The sequence below is a fragment of the Triticum aestivum genome, chromosome 2D (genome assembly GCF_018294505.1).
Source record: "Triticum aestivum cultivar Chinese Spring chromosome 2D, IWGSC CS RefSeq v2.1, whole genome shotgun sequence".
NCBI classification, from domain to species: Eukaryota; Viridiplantae; Streptophyta; class Magnoliopsida; order Poales; family Poaceae; genus Triticum; species Triticum aestivum.
The window spans coordinates 646,333,507-646,350,462 of record NC_057799.1 but is presented as its reverse complement, the minus strand read 5'-3'; the positions used below and the strand labels follow the sequence as shown (position 1 = coordinate 646,350,462).

General features: G+C 41.3%; 1 long non-coding RNA gene across 10 annotated transcripts; it reads left to right on the top strand.

Moving 5' to 3' along the window:
* The first annotated feature begins 3,344 nt into the window (after nucleotides 1-3,344).
* Nucleotides 3,345-16,936, top strand: LOC123055337 (uncharacterized). Of its 10 annotated transcripts, none has more exons than XR_006426620.1 (20): nucleotides 3,345-4,132; nucleotides 4,471-4,600; nucleotides 4,703-5,304; nucleotides 5,389-5,477; nucleotides 5,573-5,690; nucleotides 6,608-6,791; nucleotides 7,286-7,748; nucleotides 8,150-9,542; nucleotides 9,645-12,496; nucleotides 13,632-13,708; nucleotides 14,181-14,300; nucleotides 14,396-14,518; nucleotides 14,729-14,775; nucleotides 15,047-15,121; nucleotides 15,527-15,700; nucleotides 15,809-15,837; nucleotides 15,986-16,025; nucleotides 16,114-16,177; nucleotides 16,292-16,364; nucleotides 16,734-16,936. It is a non-coding gene; the product is annotated as an uncharacterized lncRNA (long non-coding RNA). The 10 variants fall into 10 exon arrangements; XR_006426627.1 differs by lacking the exon at nucleotides 3,345-4,132 and having other exon boundaries at nucleotides 4,152-4,600; nucleotides 9,645-9,830; nucleotides 9,941-12,496; XR_006426621.1 differs by lacking the exon at nucleotides 3,345-4,132 and having other exon boundaries at nucleotides 4,152-4,600; nucleotides 9,645-11,787; nucleotides 12,430-12,496.
* The last annotated feature ends 20 nt before the right edge of the window (nucleotides 16,937-16,956 follow it).

Genomic DNA, 16,956 nt, shown 5'->3' with positions numbered 1-16,956 from the left:
AAGGGATCTACCTGTCTAGCTAGCTAATTTGTAGGGCATCCAAGGCCAAGCTAAGTTGAGCGCAAAGCTGCATTGGCCACGCACCTTGCTCAGTCTAGTGCTTGCTTGATGCATCACATCGATCGAGTGGCTTATAAGTAGCTTGGCATCTTTCTTCCACTCATCGAGCCTGGAAATTCGGCAGCACTAGGGCTAGCTTATTTGTACTACTCTACTAGTAGCATATATCTCTTAGGCATGCAGCTCCCAGCTTAATTAGCTTACTTGAAGTCTCCTACGGGATGTGGACTTGTCAAGCACACATGTGAAACACGATGTGACATTTGCAGCCAAAGACTCTCGCTCGTCTGGCACGTTGTTGCCTTTTCGTTAAATTTGAAAATAATAATATAAAGTGCATGCAAGCTGCAATATAATGCTTGGAATTTTTGGGGGGCAAACTGATCAAAGTAGCAACATCAAATTAGGAGAAAGATTAAAGGGGAATGAAAAAAGATCAATTAAAGATCATGCGAGGTAAGCAGACAACGTGTGCTTCTATTTTGATTAGGCCTCCAAATTAAATAGCCAGCTTTGCATGCACCAACAGCACGAGACCAGACTTGTCTCGTCTTCTCATTTGGGCATCTGGCCTGTTGCTTTTTTCGTTAAGTTGGAAAGACCCAGCAGCACTGCAATGCATGGCCGGCCGCAAGTCAATCAAACTAGTTAATTAATTAGCAAGGAGAAAAAAATTAAGGAATGTGATTGGGCTGGAATAGACAAGGTTGAGCTTTTACAGTTAGCTGACTCGACTCATCCTTATACTAGTCCAAGATATAGACTGCTTTGCATGTACGGTGGCACATTTGATTTTAGTTAATTATCATTAGTAGGGAACCTTCTTGTTAATTAGGTAATCGCAACCGAGGATGCATGCATGTGGGCATTGCTTAAAGGGGGCTAGTATCAACTAGTGATTCACGTACCATCGCAATAATCAGGCCCTTTTCTGCGATGCATGACTAGTGTGGAATATATGATGACTAGAAATATATTCGCTGAGCTCAATGGGCCGGGTGTCAACAAGAGCCATCAATCAAAAAGGACGAAAGGAAACAAAGTACTCCATTCTAAAAAAAAGGGGTAAAGAAGCTTGCATATTGCATCTATTCCATTTTTAACTAGTGCAAGATTGAGTATTAAGCACACAAATATCTTAGTATACCATATGAGCTTCAGATTTGGTTGAGACGTTGAGTGCCTAGGAAGCTTCGATCGTGGTCAATTACTAACATTTTCCCTTGTTTGGAGTGCATGCTCACATCAATTCAAAGGGTTTTTTTACCTTTTACTTTAATTATCCAATGTTGTTTCAGATTTTCAAACCTCTTATGCTCCAGGTCCTCATGGGCTATGGCCATTCTCTCGGTAAAGTATGACGTCGTTGTGCTTTACCGATACTATACACAGGAGGTGATTAAGGAATACTATTTCCTTCCATTGTGCTTTACCGATACTATAAACATGAGGTGTAAATAGAGCAAAATAGAGCGGCTAACGTTGTTGGCATGCATGCACGTATGTTTGGCTTAGAATAAGTGTCATTTGGAAAAAAGGAAAAAAAATTACGGGGTATGACTTTTACAGAAATTTTTATTTGATGCCAATTGGAAGTTAGAACATAGGCAGATATCTTATATTTCTTTTGAATTCCAATGAGAGGTATGTTGTATGTAGATATTTTGGAGCAAACCAAAACATAAGGTAAGAGCTCATGATCCATGCTTGATATCTGAACTATGCTTTTCAAAATGTATGTCTGGCTTAACTTAAATCTAGTTTGGAATAAAAAAAGCACATAAATTTCGATGATCAAATTTGCATAGAACAAAATCTTAGACACCGTTTGGAACATAGGCAGATATATTATATTTCATTTGAGATTCCAATGAATTACATATAGGAATCTTAGAGGGTACCAAACCAAAATTAAAAGATCATGATTCCTTCATTTAATTTGGGTATACAATTCCCGCGGCACATTTGAAATTTTCATGTGCTCTTGGTTGGGTTCCTATGGGAATCCAGTTCCCGTGTTTCATGCATTATTAGTAGCATTTCAATTTTCTAATAATCAAAGTCTCCTAGAATTTTTACTAAACACTCCATCCCCGTGAGCTGTAGTTTCAAATTTTCGGACGGCCATTGGGTACAGCTTCGGGAGTATTTCAGCGGTTGCGGCCATGCATTTGCATTGGGAACGAGCAGGCTGGTGGCTAGGAGGGCTTGCATCCCATTGTTAGAGTTCGGAACAAAATGGAGCCTCCCCGTGCGTTTGGATTCTGGGCCGTTGGATTGGCTGTCCAAAGCGATCCAGGCCGTTGGATCTTCATCCGGAGCGATCCTGGCCATCAGATCTTCATCCGGGGCGATCCTGCCCGTCGGATCGAATGAAACACTGCTACTGGTGCCACCGCCTGTAAATCCCGTGCCCCACCGAGGGCAGTCTCGTCTTTTCACACGCAGGAGTATAAAATGCAGCAGGCCCGTGCGTAACCCTAGCCGCCGCTCCTCCCGCACCCTCTTCCTCTCCCTCTCTCGATTGAAACCCTAACCGCGTGCGCCTTCCCCTCCTCCCCGCCTGCGCCGTCGCCCCCGCTTGCCCTAGCGCCGTCGCCCCCGCTCGCCCTTGTTCCGTCGCCCCCGCTCATCCTCGCGCCCTCTTAGGGATCTCTCCTCCTACTACTACGCCATGAGAAAGCCCGCCAACGCCAGCGCCGGCCGCGGCACTGGCGCATTCGAAGTCCGCGTCGAGCGCCCGCATCGCCCGCCCGTGCACCCGAACCTGACACGACTCAGGGCGCGCCCTGCTACCGGCGCTGGACGCCCTGGCTCGTCCTGGCCATCTGCGTCGCCATCTTCCTCGTCACCAAGTTCGGATTCGCCTTCCAGCAGCTCAAGGATCGGAGAACCAACTCCTCAGCCCATTCCCCACCACGTACGCAAGCTGCTAGGCTCCTCCTTCTCTTCTTCCTCCCCCCTTGTTTGCTTCCTCGCATGTGCATTTCCTTGCTTAGAGGAGGACAGTACAGTGAGTTCAGTTCAAGATTTAGAGGACATAATTCCCCCAACCCTTTGTTACTGATCAGTACAATTGCAAATAGCAGGCCCAACTCGATCTACTCAAAGACATACTGTACTATCTCTACTCCTAATGAAGCAGTTGGTGAATAGTCTGCACGGTTTTTTTTCGTTGGTTTTTTTCGTCACCTCCCCCACCCCACCCCTTCCCACGCAGCCATCCAAAAAAACCCACACCCAAAAAAAACCATTGACCCCATCATGCGTTGCCCACTCCCATCGATCCCATCTATCGTTTCCACCGCCGCCGCCGCGAAAAAACTCCATCGATCCTCATCCTTGCTTGCCCACTCCCATCGATCGTTGCCACCGCCGCCGCCGCCGTCCGAGGGGGAGACGTCGCCGCCGCCGTCCGAGGGGGAGACGTCGCCGCCGCCGCTGCAAGGTATGGCGGTTTGAATCCCGCCCCGCCTCTGCAAGGCAGGGCGGTTTCAATCCCACCGCCGCCGAACTCCGGGAATCGCCGCCGCCAAGTCTCCAGGGCAGGGCGGTTTCAAACCCTGCCGACGAACTCCGGGATACGCATAATCGTCGTTGCCGCCCCCTCCCCCGGCTGCCCCATGGTCTTCTATCTCTCCCAACTCCGCTGTCGCGCCCCGTCTTCCGTCTCTGCATGAATCGCTGTTGTGGCAGCCACTCCCCATGGCGGCCATCCGGGCACACCGTGTCCGGGATGATGGAGGTGATGTCGGCCAGTTCCCTGTTTCCGTTGGCATCTTCTGCGATGGGACCCGTGGGGGCAGGTCGCGCGCTGCTCATCTATGTCGATGGCGTCGGCGTCGTCCTTCCCCTGCAAAGCATGGCGGCTCCTTGGCTGGATCACAGTGATGATACAGTTGGCTCGGCGGCGGCTAGGGATCTCGCAGGCTGGCGTTTATTTGATGTCTGGGTGTTCCAATCGTGATGGAACGGACGTATAATGTACGGTATAAGAATTTGGACGAGGCTCATCTGCGTGGATGGTTGTGGCTTGGCCGCCGGGCACACAATCCATTGATTCACACATAAGGTTTGCCTTTTTTCTTCTCTTTGCATTCTTTTCTATTAAGTTTGCAGATTGTTTGTGTTGGCCAACGAAAAAAGATTTAGGACCCTAGATTTATACAGTTTAAGAACTTACAAAGTTTAGCAAGTATCTGGTTCTGAACTTTCGAAGAGTGCTTATAACAGTAATTTCTTCAGTATTTTGTAATTCCGATTTAATAGCGATTCTGTTGTAGTAGCATCCTTGTAGTTCACCATTGGAATGTGTACTGTTTCTTGATTCTTGAATTCTGAGCTGAATGTGCACATTTAGCGACCACTGCGTACGTACGTGCTCTAACGGAAAGTACGTAGCTGACACAGACCGTAGCCATCTACACCAAGGCTCCTCTGCCCTACCGAGTCTTGCAAGCGATCGTCGTAAGAAATATTCCGTGTGATGCCGGCATGTGTTGTTGTTGCACTGTCGCAACCATCCATCTACACACCAAATGTATGTGAACAAGATTCATTGGGGTTCCTCTATTTTCCCATAGTTTTCCTCTTCTTTTCATGCAAGATCAGTCTCTGATCCATCTCACTCGCATGGATGCAGGTCAAAACCGAGTCGCGGTGTTCACAATGCTGGGCATTATTTATATCGAAGGACGAGGAGGAAGATTTGGATGACCGTAACCACAATGGCAAGGGCAGCAACATGGTCGTCACCTACAATGCCGATGGGTGCTGACATTATGATGTTTGGTTTATTTGTTGAAAGTTACAGCCCATGTTTCATGATTTATTTGCCACCGGTTAATCATGATATTTTGAAGTGCTCTGACAATTGCTTGCTGTCTGCATCTCTTACTTTTCAACTTGCTGCATATACAGATATACACCATTATAATCTGTTTGTACAATATATTTACTTATTCAACATGCTTCAGTTATGCTTCTTTGAAAATCCAGTTGTAGATTGCAGTGAAGCCCCATTTAGATCTTGGCTATAGTATTATTCTTGTCTTATGACTCGTGACAGATTGATATGTGATACCATGACATAGCATATGTGGTACCGTGGTAGTCACATTTGGTGGTAGTTCTGATTGTTTGCTAGATTACGAGATAAGACCAAGTGCTTCTGCAACTCGGTTGCGGTTTTGATAGGAACATGAAGACTTGTGCCATGCCATGGAGCATGTTTGATTAAAAGGAGTAAGTCAACATACAACTTGTTTCTTATGTTTTATTTAGAGAAAATGATTGTTCCTTGTGAGTCATTTTCTTCTACAAATGCAGCATAGTTGCTCCAATATATTGAGCAGGGAAGAAGTTTGTTACAAGTGTTTTATAGAGTTGACGCCAGAGACATCCAACGGGATACATTGGTAGGGACTTCGTGAAAGGCGGACTCCATTTAATCCTTTCCAGCTGCTTACTGAACACCAAGCCCTATTTGATATGCTTAATGATTGTTATATAGGTGAAGGAATCGATGAAGAAGCTTCCGTTCAGCATGGTATCTCAATGGAAGAATATCCGAAGCAAACCTCCGCTACTTCTCTGTTCCCTTTCATTTGTCGTGGGAAGACCTTAGGAAGGTAGGAAGACCTTAGGAAGAGCGGGTGGGAGGAAGAGAGGCCTGTGCTATAGACGTAGGCGAACAATGGTCCTTGGAAATTATTAGTACTCTACAAAATGTCTGTCCCCTATGATGCCTACAATGAGCGAGAGAGGGTGGCAGGAAGGGAGAGCGGAGGAAGGAAGATGGGGATATATGTAGAGAGGGAGATAGGAGGAAGGGAGATGGGCATATATGTAGAGAGAGGAAGATCAGATAGGGAGGGGAGTTTTACAGGACGATTGTCGTTGAGCCACTCAAATATGTATGTCTCTGTTGCATCGCACGGGCAATTAACTATAGAAAAATTCAAGGCTATTTTTTAAAGTGACATTTATTCAGCATGTTCCAACCTTTACATGCCTTAATTATAGAATAATCTAATATTATGATTTCTCCAGTAAGCAGTATACTATATACTTAACTGGGACTTTGAATTTGTGCTTTAGGAAAATTTGAATAGACCTCGTCCACGCCGATAATTTCCTCGTACATCAGGTTGAACAATTTTGTTTATGTTGTGAGTGGCCAATATTCCTTACCGCTGGCCACATATCTCACTTGTGCTGGTCCCCTAGAATATGCTAATGTTTAGTTTCCAATTTTCCAACTATCAAATATCAGTGGACTTTACATGGTTTCTTGCAAAAAAAAAAGACTCATATGGCCCGAGTTTGTTTGCTCAGGAGCATTCTTCCATAGATTATAATAGTCAGTGGCTTAAAAGTATTGTCATTGCTACAAACATAAAACTGATGAAAGAAGAACATATTTGTACCTTATTGCCGGCTGACTATACACACAAGAACCTCGACACTCTCATTACTGTGTTATATATTTAGTTGCAATAGTATTTGATTTTTCATGAAGCAATATGCTTACTGTTTCTTCATTCAGTTTCGTGTTTCAATGACGCGTGGAGGACGACGGTCACGAGCGCATTGTCGCAAGCTCACAGGAGGGAGGCACACATCTCATCCAATATAAAAGCATGCTCCGAAGAATCCCTAACCCTCCATGGAGCCATTGCTAGGGGGCGACGAGATCAACGCCACCCATCACGACCACCGAGATGTAGAAGGTATGTCCTGGTGCTTCCCCAGAATCTTTCCCGCCTCTTGAGAGACCACATGGCGTTCTGGTGGCAGTTTTTGGCCAAGGTTGGAAGCCAAGAACACTTCTTAATTTTGATCACGGACTTGACATTGTGGTCGGCGGTGCGTGGTGCAGTGGGTGATTTCTTGCCTGGCGTATAACAATGTGTGTTCAATGGGTCGCCTCTTCTCACGCACAAGTCTCAGTGGGAGACAACGACAGCTATTCAGAATAACCACAACAAATTTGTGACACAGGTGGTTAGTGGGAGAAGGAACCTGATACCGCAGCCGATTCTGCAGCAAGGGTGGTGCGTAGAAGATAGTTGTAGCAAGCATATATATAAGTCACTCTGGAAAAAGTGTGTAGTTATTGTTGTAATAGAGATCCATTCCTATATTTTCACTGATATGCATGGTTGAATAGTACTATGTGTGATATGTGAGAGTAATGTAATACAAAATGAAACATGGTGGATAGGGCTTCGTGACTGAGCTGGCGAATAAAATGTCAGTGGTGGAAACGGACATGTTATAGAAGATGTTGAGGGTGGCACCGGAGTTAATGGCCAAATGGGGTTCCTCGGCACCGAAAAGAAGGATGCTGCAGCGACACGTACTGGGTTCCATTTCCAACCAGAGAAGAACTTATGAATGGTATGTGCGCGATCTATTCATTCTTTCGTTTGATCCTTATTCCCCTCAACTCAGATTCATTTTATTTTGTACTTATGCATGATTTTGATGGATCAATAAATTTAGTGGCATTAATTGCAATGTGAAATATCATATATCCATAAACTTCACATTGTTGTTGCTACGAGTCTGCTGGTCAGCTACTTCCAGTTATCCTCATCGAGAGTTGATTGTCGGATTTCACCAAGAAATAAAAACAGAGGAAAACCCGCCGGTCTTACTACCGATAGCATCAAACAAGAATATGGGTAATTTCCCTTGTAATGATTATTAGAATTGTTGTTTCTGAAATTCAGTCTTCAGAATTACTATGGCTAAGTGAAGGTGATAAATAATTCCAGTTTAACGAGTACTTGTGGATTGTTTAGATGGAGGAGCACTCTTAGTTTTGTTCTTAGATTCAATTCTGAATCATTTAGTGTGCAATTCAGATTCACGCAGCATTTTTCTTAAATTTTGCCTGCCTGGAAATTATTAATGTCAACTTAATACATAGCATGTCCTGATGTTAAAGATGATGCATTTCTTCACTACAGTCTACATACTTGGTACATATAGCATGTCTCTGCCATCAGCAACCCCGTCTAGCTCACTTTTTCAGCGGCATAGCCTTTTTCCAATCTTATGTCAATTGGTCTTTGCTTTGTAGGCACTAGAAAGGAGACGATCCTATCCACTATCACAATGAAACAAGAGAAACAATTCCTTGCAGTCATCTATAAGGTCAGCATGTTGGGGCTTGGTTGATTCATTTATATTGCTATTTCTATCCACACGTAAAAGCATCTACGTATCCACAATTAATTTGCTTACCCATGTGAGTTTGGGGATATTTTTTCTCTTGTTAGGATGCATGTCAGATTTAAATTCTCTGATATCTATGTATGTAGTGTAATTTTTATTTTGTAAAAACCTACTATCAGTCCACGCATGAAGGTGCACTTAATTTCTTAGTATTTCTACGTGCATTATCTCTCTTGAATTTACTTAGTAATAGTGTTTTGTTATTTGGGTCTGAAGATACCAATATTGCAAAAAGTAAATAATTTGGGAGGAAAGTGATTTGAACTTTATACTGTTAAGGACAATAAACCAAATTGATTTGTATAGAGGCGTGAATAATCAAACCGAAAAAGGGGAGTTGATTAGTAAGAGACATCTAGGATGTTTCATATTCTGCCGAAAAGCTCAATATAAATATGTGTAGATGTGTTAAAATTTGTTAACTGAATTTCTGGTAATATAATTAGTACTACTCCCTCTGTTTCTAAATATAAGTCTTTTTTAGATATTCCACTGCGGACTACATACGAAGCAAAATGAGTGAATCTACACTCTAAAATATGTCTATATACATTCGTATGTTGTTTGTATTGAAATCCATAGAAAGACTTATATTTAGAACGGAGGGAGTATATGTTATGGTGGATAAAAATTCTTTTAAATACACTATATATACTGTGTACTAAATGGTGGAATCATTGGCCGCCTGCCGGCCTCAACTGACATAGAGAGGGAGAACACCCTAGATCGGATGCTCGCGCATTTGCGCCTCACCAAGGTTCACTGCCTCGCATGCTTCCTAGGCCGAACTGAGATGCCGTCTCGAGCCACTGCATTCTCGAAAAAAAATCTCAGATGCCATTGTTCCATTGACCTGATTCTGATTGTTTTGTAGACTAAAATCGTGTTTTGAAATTATATTCATCAAGTGAGAGACACTTTCCAATGTGCTAAGATGTGCAGCTCAACATCATAGGATTGTCACATCTTGAATTCTGGTTCTTAGAGCTTTGGTTTCTAAGTTCTAACCCTTATTTGCTTGTCTTGTCTTTTGTTTTACGGGTTTCAAGCTTCAGCACAAATCTTCTGTAGGAAATCTTGTACTCATAGTGTAGAAAAATGCCGTTTTTGTGAAATGTCACAGGAGCTACATTACTAACATTGTTGTAATGTTTGTATGGTAGCCTATTCTTTAATCCGTTCAATTACAGAGTTTATGATTATGTAAATGGAGTATGGGATCTGAGAAGAAGAAAAAGGTAATAGTACTTTCGTTCACAGGCAGATTCGACATATCCTCGTTTACTTCCCCCTTGTCTTCTGACTGACTCCTTAAATCATCAACATGTGTGTATATATAGTTGCATCCGATTCAAGGAAGATAATGGACAAGTGCATTGGTATGAACAGGTCGTCGACTTTGACAGAAAATGCATACAGATTATCAGTTTTCCTGCTGAGTTGTACTATTATGCTACAGAATACACATCAGCTATTATGCTACAGAATACGCATAATTAGTTACAGATCAGTAGGCTACTCATCTGGTTAGTTTTCTCAAGTCATTTCTTCTGTGTGTATATATGTTATTTTCCTTTTTACACTAACAAGAGTTTCGTGCTTTCTGGTATGGTGTGGTGCTCCCCCCTTCATTTAGTGAGTTCTTCCTTAATGGAGGATATGGTATAGGTAATAGTGAGTGGTGTTCTAGCTTATGCACTATTTCCCCCTGGCCCGAGTTCCACACCATAACATGCTGCCGCCCCGGCTGCCGCGTCTGCCACGGCGCCGACGCCTCCCTGGCTCGCGGGACATCCCCTCTATATATTGTAACAGACTCGCATGAATACAATTGAGTTGCATCCTATAATCTTCTACATGCATCATCTGGTTTTAATGGACAGGTTCCAGCAAAAAATGTCACGCTATAAGGAAAGCGAGTGGGAAGGGTGTGTTGTAGGGTGGAATTCTTGTGTTGGAACAACGTGTTGGAGATAACATGGTGAATAGTCCGTACAACTACATTTATTCCCCACATATGAGTTGGATTTGGGGGAGCCCAGACGGTTGAATTTGGGGAGTCTGCTGGGCACCCATTTGAACACGGCCGAACGTATGAGGGAGAAATGAGCTTCGACTTGTTTAATATTGTACAAAAAATATTTGCTGCTAATAATGAGACAAGTTCTGATTTGTAAATGCAATATTCTTCCATGTATACAGAATTACAGATTGAATGAAATATAAGCCAAAGTTGAATCTCAAGCCTTAATTTACACTAAAAAAATAATATAGGTTTGATATATGTGTAGAATAGGATATTTTCCCTTGAGAATCTACTAGATGAGGTGGTCATTATCGACATCCTTGTGAAAGTTCGCATGATCTTAGCACGAACCAACTCACAATGCTATCTCGAGCAATGCTTTATTCACTTAAGTATCTTTTTTTAGGAAAACACTAGGTTAAAAGCCTACTGCAAAAAATTAGATGCAAAGTTATTGTAATTGCCATTTATGATCACGAACGATCTTACCGAATGACTGTTCTCATGGCCTTCAAAGAAGAGATATACTAGAAGTTGAGCGCAGTTGGAGGGGCCTTAGTCCTTCCGAGCCAAGAAAAATAGATGGCGCCTGTCCAAGCTATTAGTAGATGGGAAAATGTTAAAATATTTTGTGTTGCCATGGTTCTTAATGGTTAGGTATGTGTCGCAACCTGTATGGTTTCAAGTGCCTAATTTCATGTGTAATGGTTTGCCAGGGAATTGCAAAATGCAATCAAGTGTCTGGTTGTAGAATCGTGGAATAAGGGAACAAAATCCTGCATGTGTTCTCTTTAATTAATAGATAATAAAAATAGATATGTTTTCATGGGATGATTGGTCTTAAGCATAAAAAGGCATCCATGTGCCACCTATCATTTGTAATGCACAATAACGAGTTCTATGTTTTTGTACCACTTTCTTTATTTTCTGCGTTAGATCTGATAGTATATGTTAGTGAATTACATTTTTATCGAAATAGATTACAAGTGAAGAGAATTTCAATTATTTTTTGTATGTTATTGGCTATCTTTTGTATACGTGTGACATTTGATATGCAATCAGTAACAAACCAATCCACAATGAATAGGAAGACATAGTAATTTTAAGAATAACCCAGTATCAACAAAAGAATGTTCTTAATTTTTTTAAGGCCCGTGGCAACGCACGGGCACTCTACTAGTTATTTTAGTTCTTGGCATGTTTATCTTTCTCTCCCCACGCCTTGGTAATTCCCTATTTGGAACGTATAGACAGTGGGGGGCCGTCACTAAGAGATAACATCTCTCCCTTTTAGCATCTCAAACATGACATTTTATTCATTTAGACCTTGTGTGTTTACACTTGAGCTATTGAGATTGATTCTCAATTAGGTTGGTGCACAGGTTCATTCTCAGGTTGCTTACTTCTGCAATAGGGAGACCAGCAGCCCCCCTGCATTCTATTTTGCAATCGCAATTGTAAGAATTAGTGATGCTTCCGTTTGATACATAGTTATTCTTTTTTTTTCTGGGTACCTCTAAATTTCATTTTCCATAGTCAATAAATTACCCATGGCCAGTACCTTTAATAACATGAATGTGAATTTTGTAAGCTAGCTAGGCCATACCTACACTTCCCATCTGAGTCATACGAGTTGGGCAAACTTTATGTTTAGATATGTACTGCACTATTTGATATAGATAATGATATTCTTTATGCTGCACAAGGTTTGGCTGCTTTTATTGCCTGCTAATCATGATTGGTGATTATAGTACGACACTGATGCTGATTTATTAATTTTTTGTTAAGAGTTTGTATCATGTGCCTTTCCGTTCTTACAGAGAAACGACAATGGTGCCAATATCAAATAAGAATTATGATACTTTAGATGCCGATAGTGCCATCTACGTCCTCTGCTTTATCACCCGAGGAGCTCTGCATCCACTACTTATTAACTGGCAGTGATATTTCTTTGCTATTCCTACAATATAGATAAATGATATTGTCACTACTATTTTAGTTTTTCCTTTTCCCGAAATGATACCTTTCAGTTCACTATTCTGCAGTGCTAGATTGCAGTCCTTATCCGTATTTTGTTACAATATTTTTTTCTTTAATAGAAAGCAAGCTGGGGAGTGAATAAGTCCATGGCAAAAGCAGCAATGCAACCACAAGGAAGCTGAGGAGGTAATATACTCCCTCCCTCCCAGTATCTCATTCAACACCGCCCAGTAAATAACTACTGATTTGAGTCATTGCAGAAATCATGTTACAAACCACAAGTTACATAATACAATGGTACAGACGAAACGGCACAAATGCTCGCAGCCTTCAGCTTGCCATAGCATTTCTCTTTTGTTAGCAGCACAGATATGCAGTAAATATAATGTGCTTAATTAACATCTCCTCTCTCCTTGATTATTTAAAGCAGAATGGTCAATAAAGTGACATTTGTAAAAAGTGAAAACTGACAACTATACATACTGGTAGACTGATACATAGCACATGTATATAGTCTTGTAGACTGGCACGGTGAGGATTTCGACCGATTAGGTCCTTTAAATTTTTTAATATAAATGAAGATTATTAAGGCCGAGCCAGCCAGTGACAAAATAAAATGGTGACATGTTTCTGTCATGTTATTTCACTGGGATATAAATCACTTCTGAGATATATTCTCCGTTATATGCGATTCCCACATGTAGTTTGTTTTATTGTCTTATTTGTGCCAAAGTAAATCCATATGCAAGTTTGTCTGCTCAGCTCCATAATGTTGTTTTCGTGCTTGTGCTGTCTAAGCATGTCAAAAGCTGCCATCATATCAATCTTCCAATGTTTTTATGGGAGATGGAGGTATTTCAACTTCAGTTTGACATGACTTAGTTTTTCTATTGGTTGATTATCAAAGTTATTAGTTGATGAAGTGATACTCCAGTAATTACACCTTATAATCTTGCATATGGAAAGAACACTATTAGTTTATTGATTCTATTCAATATACATTCCGCTGGCTAGAATTTATTTTTAAGCTCAGAACCATATAGAAGTGGTAACACTGAATGTAGGGCTTGTTTGGATAGCTACCAATGTTGGCCATACCAAAAATTGGCTAGCCCACATTATTTGGCGGCTGTTTGGATCGGGGCCCAAAAACTGGCTCGCCCCGCTTGCCCAGAGCCCCTCCATGTTACGCGCGGGTGAATCGAGGGCGCACAACTACTTAAAAAATGGCCATACACGAGCATGTAATAATATGTACTTATGGATATATTCTACCCAAGGAATATAATTCATGTTACTTGTCATTGTTTTATTTTTGCAGATGGAGGTGGATTATAATGCTTTGGCGATAATAACACCAACCTTACAACCATATCATTTACAAATAACTCTGACAAGGTAATGTAAGTTCCTTCTTCGAAGATGTTCTTTTGAGATCGATTTCTGGCAGGCATTATCTGTCTCCGCATGTGGCAGATTCCAATGTATATCTTGAGAAAGAAGTTTGCTTAAGTAACAAAGAAGTTTCCCATATAATGTTCATGGATTACATCTGGCAAGGAATCAAAGCTTGGAACCACATGCTTATTCATTTTTATTGTTGGCCTGACACTTAATATATAGCTACCACTCTGCTTCTGCACTTTTGAAAGCTTAGATTTGTTAATATGATTCAGTTTTGTAAATTAAAGCTGATTGTGGACATCTTTATTGTCTCTGTCTTATTAGAAGTGTCATTTGATGATAATGTGCTAGCATTCAAGTTTTTCGGGCGGTAACACCTTTGTCGTCTTGTGAAGTTTTATATTATTATTTTCTTAAGATTGCAAGCCTGCCAAACTGCCTTCTCAAAATTCCTGCCATCTTGTAGTGACAATCCTCAACCACCTGTCATCGTGGAATTGCATCAGAGAACCTGTTGTGTTGAGCTTGGACGGTGCTGACCGCTAGCTTGCCTTGCAAGAGGATGCTCCCCTGCTCCGAGTCCATGGTACACCAATGATCAAAAGAACACATAAATGTGGATACTCTTGTTTTGAAGCAAATTTCACCATTATATTTTACATTACTATCATTTTTAAATAGACAAGGCATTCTGCGCATTGGGGGAAAATGATGAAGCTTTGGTTGCTTGGGACAGTATTAGTAATGTCCATGTTGTTTGACAATCAACGATGAACTTTATTATAAAGATTACACAGTGCATTGGTGAGAAAACTATTGTTCTCTCAAACTGGTAATACTGATTTGTTCTCCTCAATGATGTAAAGTTAACGGATTGCCATGCCAGCATCGGTTTGATTTATAATAGGTTCATATGCATGTATATATTTATGTATTTTCGTTTTATCAAAATTTTAGTGATGCTTATTGCAGTATTACATAACTGAATACTACCTTCTGATTTGATTTATTCAGGGTGGACAAGCTCAACACTTCTTCTGCAGGCTACCCTGACAATGATTGTAAGCCTATAGCTGCTTATATTTGTGTACGTACAAACTGGCATGACATGTATATAATCAGAGGATGGGTTGCTTCCAGTTCTGTTCTTAGCTAATTGTTATTTGACAAAATTCATGGGCATTGAAAATTAGCAGACTGCATTTGAGCTTCTAAAAATTTATATGATGTCTCAACAAATGAGTTGTATACTATATCTTATTGGGCATTGGATTATAGAAACATGAACAAATAATTTTAGGTTGTTCCAGTTAAACTGTCTTTTGTGTGTAGGTTTCGCTGTCGACTGTGTGTGGTTTCAGCATCGTTTCATGCTACTACAGGATCAGAGTCGTTGTAGACTGGGAGGTAAGCGTTGGAAGGAATGCGTTTCATCGGTAGAAATTTAGTCTTCTAAAATGATATGCATCATTGTTTGATATCAATATTTGTCAATCTGATAAGAAACTTCATGGCGACATGCCTCCTAGGAACAATAGAAACTTTCTTTATATAGAGGGGAAGCAAAGAAACATAATTATTTCTTCTGGTTTACTATTACTTACGTAGCTCATATTTTTAACTATTCTATGTTTTGCTTACCTAACAAGACCGTAGGAGAATTTCAGGCTTGTTTAGATTGGGTTGCTGCTCTCTTAGAGATGTTTAGATTCCTGATATTTTAAGCATCGAAAAATTAGCACATATGCCAGCTATTTGTATTCCTCCTCTGAACCAATCCATTTTTCTTGAAATTGTTATTTCTATATACAGGCAATAAAAACTATCAGGCCCGTTCGTGCTGTGTTGGGTTTGGCCCAGTTACAAGACAGAGGCAGAGGAGATGGATATAAGAAGTCGATAAGACACCCTTCTCTCTGTTTCTAAATTACAGAGTACCTCGCCTGGATCCAGAGGTGCAGTTATGGTGAACCCGACATAGTCAAGGTACAAACCCCACCCATCTCCCTCCTGATGGAGCTCCCCTCACGCCTCTCCGTATTTCTCTTTCTCGAACAACGCTTGACCCTGGTTTCTTTTACCCTGTGTATCTAGGGTAGGAAAGAACCATGGAAAGGAGAAAGGTAGGACGGCATGGCTCGCAGATTCGGCCACTATACATTCTTATTTGTTCTTGCACCTATCTCCTCACCCTCCCACTCTTCCTTTATCTGCCATCTCTCTTTCTCTTCCTTTCCCTTGCTAATTTTCTATCTGATTGAACATGGATAGTTGACTCTGAGATGTGCGAGCAGTAGATAAAGACTTCCTGGTATGGAATAGATTGTCAGTATTAATTTGTTGCCCGTGAGTTGTATAGGTAATTCGTGCTTGCAATGATAATTGGTTTGGTTATTCAGGTAGAGGCCCAGAGGATAAGATTGTGCTGTGAACCATGCCTTTGTGAGAGGACCAATACAAGAGGTAACATCTTCCGTTGTGGCGACTTATAATTGTCATCAGAGTTTGTTGGCAGTATTTGTCGTAAAACAGTATATGTGAATCATGTCTAAATTTCACATTATACTTAATGCGCAGGACCACATGTCCAGTATCCACCCTAAAAGTGTGGAGTGCATCCGCCCTGAATAGCTACACTGGTCTCCACCCGGTAAGATTGATCGTGTAGTTCCATGCCTTCCTCTGCTTATCTTAGTTTAAGGACACCTGTTAAGTACAGAAGGTGAATTTTATTTTGAGCGACATTAATAAGAAATAAGACGTCATCCTGAGCTATTCTCTGTGCAATTTAGCATTATCTAAAACCTGGATTGTCCATTTCTTGGAATTATTTAAGAGATCTTAGGTTAGTGTGGTTCATGTTGGTATGTGGTAACGAATTAGGTGCCAACCTGGGAGTCTGGGAGATGAGGAAATTTGCATTCATACACAGGATCTATGAGATTGGTGCCTTAATTACTAATTTTGTGAAGTGATCTGGTTTGGATTTCCTTCCCTGACTTGATCTTCTTATATGTAGTTCAATGCTGCATCGTTTGCTTGCTTCCTTTGCTCGGTTCAGGAGCCAGACGGGGAGAAGGCCAGACCAGTGACAAGAACCTCGGGGTGTTGCGTCATGGTTGTATACATGCATGTGTTGAAAGCATTGAGCTTAATTTGGATATGTAGGTGCAATTCCTTTTCGTGTATAAGATAATGGGTTTATATATAGATTGCCCATGATGGAAGTTTCAGTTACTGCG